Source organism: Carlito syrichta, unplaced genomic scaffold (genome assembly GCF_000164805.1).
Source record: "Carlito syrichta isolate Samal-C Ts95f unplaced genomic scaffold, Tarsius_syrichta-2.0.1 Scaffold314595, whole genome shotgun sequence".
Classification (NCBI taxonomy): Eukaryota; Metazoa; Chordata; class Mammalia; order Primates; family Tarsiidae; genus Carlito; species Carlito syrichta.
In genome coordinates, this window is record NW_007258691.1 from 1,174,335 (window position 1) to 1,181,561 (window position 7,227).

Below are 7,227 nucleotides of genomic sequence, written 5' to 3' on the forward strand. Positions count from 1 at the left end.
CGAGGGTTTTTATCAAGAAGCAGTGCTGGATTTTATCAAAAGCTTTTTCTGCATCTAATGATATAATCATGTAGTGCCAATCTCTTTCTTATAGTATTAGGATAGTTGTCCAAGGTCTGCTTATGAGTGACAACATGTGATAATCGGTTCTTTGTTTCTGTGATAGATTACTCAGTATTATAGCCTCTAAGTCCATCCAAGTTGCTGCAAAGTTCAGTTTTTTTACATCTTAAGAGTCTTCTTACTGTTGTCTTTTACAATTATGACAGGCAATGTGTCTCTTTCTTCCAGTATACACATTCATGATGTATCTTACAATTGATGGTATCTTTGACTTGCTGGATACTTATGTCTTGCATCTAACCAAATAACATGGCTTGCACATATCCAGTACTCTCAAATACAGGAGAAAACTAAAAGGGCATTTTGTCCAAGCCCTCTCATTTAAGAGATATGGACATGGGGGACTCAGAGGAGGACAGGGGCTAGGGAGGGGAGAGATGAAAAATCGCCTATTGGGTACAATGTGCACCTGCTACACTTAAAACCCAGACTTCTTCACCACTATACAATGCATCCATGTAACCAAAAACCACTTGTACCCTTAAAGCTATTGAAAGAAAAATAGTAATAATAAATGAGAACCCAAGATGTTGTGCCCTCAATAATTCAACTGTTTCATAGACATGCTAGGACTAGAGCACAGTTTTTCTGACTCTTGGCTAAATATCTCACACCAAATCACCTTATACCATAAAAATCTTATAATCCAATCCCAATCTCCACTGGCTTTTTTGTTGTTGTTAAAAAGTTATTGGAACTGGTTGTTGTTTTAAGCAAACATACCAGATGTTAAATATGTCGATGAGTTTTTCCTCTAAGTAAATCCCTTTGAAAATATTTTTTGCCAGGTACGGTGGCTCATGCCTGTAATCCCAGCACTTTGGGAGGTCAAGGCAAGAGCACTGCTTGAGCCTGGGAATTCGAGACCAGCTGGGCAACATAGCAAGACCTTGCCTGAACAAAAAAATACAAAAATTAGCAAGGTTTGGTGATGAGTACCCGTAGTCCCTGCTACTTGGGAGGCTGAGGTGGAAGGATCACCTGAACCCAGGAAGCCTAGGCTGCGGTGAGCTGTGATCATGCCACTGCACTCCAGGTGGGCAACAATGTGAGACTCCAACTCAGAGAAAATGATGTTTTTATTCTACTGATGCTGTCATAGCACAAAATATCCCTGGGGTTTGTTTTATATCATCTTCAGAATGGTTTATCTGTTAGAAAAGAAAGTCAATGTTCTTGTTTAACACAGTAGCACTATTGCTTCCCAGAGGGCATTTCTGAAATTTCCAGAAGTGTTTTGATTGCCGCAACAATGACATTACCACCGCTATGTGGGAATGTGGGTCAGGGACAAGTTCATGCATGATATTTGTAGAGGGAACCCCCTTCTTTTCCATCTCCTACTTTTTTAGCCCTTGCAAAAAGCTTCCTATGCTTTACTCTAGATACCCCAGTCTACACATCTACACCCTTACACATGGCCACCTGTGGCCAGGGCTTGGTCCACCATCGAGGGAGAGGTCCACAGGAGAGGCTGTACAGGTCATTCTGGCAGGGGATTCAAGGATTCTGGTGTGTGAGGATGGCGGTCCAGAAAGGGGGTGCAGTTGGCTGGGCACATCCCTGGGGTCCCACACACCCTGCCCAGATGGAGGTTAGCACAGGGTGCTAGGCTGCTAGAGCATTACTGGTCAGTGATGGAGACTTGTCATCCCACACAACCACCAGATGCCCATGTCATAGACAATTCCCAAATGCCCTGCCATACCAACCCACCACAAATGCAAACTGCTGCCTACAAATCCTAACACATCTTTGTAAAAAGTTACACAAAAAACACAATCATCTAGAATTTTATTAGAAGGAGAGATGCTTAAACAGACTTTGTTATACAATTATTGACTGATTTATTCACATCACACATTCTTCCAATCCCAACTATACATTTCACTGAAACAGGTATCTGTGCAATAGTATAGTCACCACAAGAGTAAAAAAAATATTTGCAAACAGCTAACAGATAAGATTTGGGAACATTTTAACACATTTAAAACCACATAAGAAGTACACGGATCTTGTTGATTTCCATTAATAAGGGCTTTTCTAAAGTACACCATCAACTACCTATCGATATATATATAATTTAAGTATTTTCTAGCACAGCAATAAAATATTGCATATTGACATTATTTATTTTGTGGTTGCCTATTACTTTTCAGTCTTATTCTGTTAATATCAGTCTACTTCACAATTCCCTTATAAGTCCTTGCATTACTGTTTATTTTCGCACCCTCTACTACCCTTCGCCTTATGAAAGACTAAGACTTCTAGAGCCTTTTGATGGGTTAAAAATGAAATGTGTCCTCCACAGTTCTTGGGACTTCCAAAAAGGAGATATGTGCTGCTGCATCTCTGCCCTGTCCCCTAGCATGACACTGAGAATTATTTTCAATACTACACTTAAAAGTGAAGCCCAGAACGTCATTTGAGATACTATGCTTTCTCATTACTTCTGCTATTTATCTTGGCATATTGCTTGTACTTCAAATAAGGCCATTTTGTTCTTTCTCTCCTTGTTGGAGCTGGAGCGCAGTAATGTGATCATAGCTCACAGCAGCCTTGAACTCCTGGGCTCAAGAGAGCCTCTTATCTCAGCCTCCCAAGTAGCTAGGACTGTTAGGCATGTGCCACCATGCCCAACTAATTTTTCTTCTTTCTTCTTTTTGGCTATGTTACCCAGGCTGGTCTTGAACCCCTGGGCTTAAGCTATCCCCCTGCCTTAGTCTCCCAAAGTGCTGGGATTACAGGCATGAGCCACCGCACCCAGCCTCCCTCTTCATCTTATAATATACAAATGTTCACTGAACATCTAAATATGTGAAGAAATGAGGGACCCAGACTCCTGTCAGAAGTCAGGGGATTCTCACACCTCAGTTTGCAACATGACAAAAGGCTCTCTGTTGCACATGGGGACAATTTAAGAAACCGTCCCACACCTTCCAAGAACCACTCTGTGGTCCAGAAGGGAGAGAAGCCCCAATTCAACAGGATTCAAAATGATATTGCACAGTGAGAACTAATCATTTGAAAGGAAAAACCAAGAAAGTTCGGAAGAACAAAAAGGAATAAAGCTATAATATAAATATAACATTAAAGATAAATATAAATAAAAACATTAAGCATAACAGAACACTTTTTGCTCAGAAAAGGAAAGCTAAATGTGGTATCTAAGTTTGATAGCTAAGTTTGCTGTTCCCTGATGGACACAAACGTGTGATATCACCTGTGACATACGGGTCACAGGTCTTGCTCTGTGCTCAGCCTGGCAATTCAAGAGAAGAGGGAGACAGATGAAGTTGGTCACTGGAATAAAACTTTACACTAGATTTTGATAGTTAGGGGTATTCACTCAGTAGATGAAACACGAAGTCCTGCTGATTGTGGGGCCTGCGGCCTTCTTCGGTCTCCTCTGTTTTGTCATCTAAGCTCTGTCTCCCACTTCTCCTGAATTGCCAGGCTGAGCACAGAGCAAGACCTGTGACCCGCATGTCACGGACCACACGTGATATCACACGTTCGTGTCCATCAGGGAACAGCAAACTCATCGGCCTGCCTCTGCTTACGATCCCATTTACCACAGAAAGATTAGGAAGAAGATTAGGATCTTCTTTCACATCTAAAGGGTCTTAGACATCGTCCGCATTAACAAACATGTAAGTAGTGCAGATCCCTTCTTCCTCTTCAAGCACTCATCATCTGTTTCTATTCTGAACACAGGTAAACTGCATTTTCCCTTCTTCTGGGCTAACTACAAAAAGAGATGGAATGTCTTCAAATAAAATATCTGGTACAACAAGAATAGAAGATTTCAGTGGGAAACATAGTGTCAGAGGAGTCCTGAGTCAGACCCCTAACGCCATCACTCAATCTAGACCATGCTACACAACATCGTCCTCAATTTGGGTTGAGAAAACACCCAAGCCAACAAAACCTGGCATAGTGTTTTTCTTCCCGAACAAACATCATAACTCCTTCACAGACCTTTTGTGTTACTTTCACCTTTCTTCTTCCGGACAAATAAAAACTCATACACTGGGCATCATGCTATCAGCCGGGAAAACAGAATGAATAGGAATATGGTTTCCCCATGCAGGGGTCTTCAAGCTTAGAGAAAGAGATGGTCATGCACACAACAAATTAAAAACAAGGGCACACAGGGAGGGCCAGAGCCAATGGGACACTGGTGGGAAAATGGTTACTTCTCAAGACAGCGCCCTCATTTGTAACATCCAAACCTTCTTTGGTTGTGTACAAAATGAAGTGAAGATCAAATGGAGCATTATTTATGGGAAAGCACTTTGAAGCATGTGATGCTCTTGTCTCTTCTTGGGCATTCGTCTTCCATTTCCTGCCTGTCTTATCTAGTCACGAGTCACATCTCTACTATAGTGTTGGGTAAACTGTCAACAGGCAGAGGAGAGGTGGGGCAGGCTGTTCTCCATGTTTCCCAGATGAATTCACCATCTTTAGGTAATTGAGTCTGAAAGGCAGCATTTCCTGCAGCCAATAGGTTGAGAATCAGTTAGAACTGAGAATGATAATACGCAAGACTTAGTCGGCTCGGTGCCCAGAATTGACTTTTGTACATTAGTATGCACCAGCATCCAACTCTTCAGGTGAAAGACAGAGTAACAAGCAATGAGTCACCTTGTAGACTATCAAGGTTGTATGTAAGCACACTAAATGAATCTCCATGCGGTGGCCTCCATGCAACAGTTGGTCCTGATTTATAATTCCCTATGAAGTTTGCCATGGCTGCAAAAGGCCATGAATTAGCAAGATAAAGGTTGAGTTAAAAGTGCTTCTTCCTTTGTGTCTGTATTCAGCCAAAAGTTATGACTGGAAATCAACCAACATGAATAATGACAAAACTCATGCATCTCTTGCCCTAATCATAGGATTCAACCGGTGCCAAGAACATGCTCGAGAATTTAAACAGCAAGACCAAATGATGCTTCTCAATGTCTTGAAAAATAGCCAGATATCTTATCTAGTCACATCTCAGCTATAGCTTTAAAGGATAGCATTCATCAAAACACTTTTTTTTTTTTTTGGTGAGGTACATCCTGACATCTTTTCCATAACTGAGTTTTATTTACAAGTTATTAGGTCAACCCCGAGGCCAGGTAGTAATTTGATACTTATTGATCATAACTCCTGCACCTTTACCATGAGGTTGACGTTGGGTGACAACCAGAGCCCCTTCTGTCTGACTTGGCTCAAAGTAAGGGGACTATGTGGAATTTTTTTAATTGACAGCTCATTTAGAAATCTGAAAAAAAAAAAATCCGCAAAAGCAAAGACAACCTGAGTCCAAGATTCTTGCCTTGAACTGTGCTTTATAATCCAGGGCTGCTCTATTGGATGACGGGCTGTTCTATGTCTGCTCTGTCCAGAATAGGAGCCACCAGCCTCATATGGACATGGAGCACTTAAAATGTGGTGATGGGCCAGGCTAGTTCGAGACCAGCCCAGGCAACTTGGTGAGGCCTCGTCTCTACAATAAATAAAAAAATGAGCTGGGCATAGTAATCCAACTAATTTTTTTATTTTTTTGTAGAGACAGGTCTCACTATGTTCCCCAGGCTGGTCTCGAACTCCTGGACTAAAGTGATCTTCCCGCCTCAGCCTCCCAAAGTACTGGAATTATAGGCATGAGCCACCACACCTAGCCATTAGTCCAGTTGTTAAGAATAATCTCCCCCACATCTTTTTAATAAATAAATAAATTTATTTTTTAAAAAAAGAATCATCTCTGCCAGGCTCAGTGGCTTAGCCTGTAATCCTGGCACTTTGGGAGGCCAAGGCAAGTGGGTTTCCTGAGCCCATGGGTTCAAGACCAGCCTGGGGAACTTGGCGTAACCTCGTCTCTACAATAAAACAAAAAATTAGCTGGGCATGGTAGCATGCCTGTAGTTACAGCTACTTGGAAAGTTAACAGGGAAGAATCGCCAGAGTCCAGCAGGTCGACGCTGGGGTGGCTGTGAGTGTGCCACTGCACTCCAGCCTGGGTAACTCAAAAAAAAATAGAAAGAAAGAAAGAAATGTGGCAAATACCACTGAGCCATTGGATTTTTCATTTAATTTAATGTGAATTAATTTTAATTTAAATAGCCAGTGGCTACCATCTAGGATAGTGCGGTGTGAATCTTATTTTCAAATACTATTGAATAAAGCACAACTAAACCTATTAAAAGTAGTTTTCTAAATTACTAATTATGATTCCTCTGCAATTAGTTACTGACTTCAGAGTACCTCAGTTCTGTGAAGTCTATAACTGACTTTATAAAACGGTTTCCCTTGTTTTTCTTATTTTGCCTTAAACAAATGTCAAGTCGATGGGGTTTTTTTCTTCCCTGGGTTTAAATTGGAAGCGACTAATCAAAGGAAGGCTATCAAGACAGCCCGACACCAACGTGCGCCCGCTGCACCCCTCTCTCGATCGCCCCGCCCGGCTGCGCGCCTCAGGATGGCCTACAAGCAGATCTACTACTCGGGCAAGTACTTCAAAGAGCACTAGGAGTACTGGCATGTCATGTTACACAGAGAACTTTCCAAACAAGTACCCAAATATCCATCTGATGTCTGAAGAAGAGTGGAGGAGACTGGGTTCACTTCCTTATACATGAGCCAGAACCGCATATTCTTCTCTTTAGACAACCTCTTCCAAAGGAGCAACAAAAATGAAGGCTATCTGGGGGTCGCCAAATCTTGTTCAAATTTAATGTGTATGTGTATATACGGTAGTATTCAGTGAATACTTGAAAAATGTACAAAGTTCATCCATACCTGTGCATGAGCTGTATTCTTCACAGCAACAGAGTTCAGTTAAATGCAACTGCAAAGCCGGGCTCGGTGGCTCAGCCCGTAATCCCGCGTGCCTTTGGGAGGCTGAGGTGAGTGGATTGCCTGAGCCCGTGGGTTCGAGACCCGCCTGGGCAGCGAGACCTCATCTCTACAATAAATCAAAAAATCAGCCGGGGTGGTAGCGCATGCCTGTAATTCCAGCTACTTGGAAGACTGAGGCAGAAGGATTGCCGGAGCCCAGAAGGTCGAGGTTGCGGTGGCCGGGAGCGGCCACTGCACTCCAGTCTGGGCGACCGA

General features: G+C 42.4%; 1 protein-coding gene and 1 pseudogene across 4 annotated transcripts in view; one reads left to right on the top strand and one right to left on the bottom strand.

Annotated features, from left to right (window-relative positions):
• KCNAB1 (potassium voltage-gated channel subfamily A member regulatory beta subunit 1) overlaps window positions 1–7,227 on the bottom strand; it is a 436,423-nt gene that overhangs the window by 383,275 nt on the left and 45,921 nt on the right. The window lies entirely within an intron of this gene.
• On the top strand, window positions 6,593–6,810 carry LOC110596826 (annotated as a pseudogene).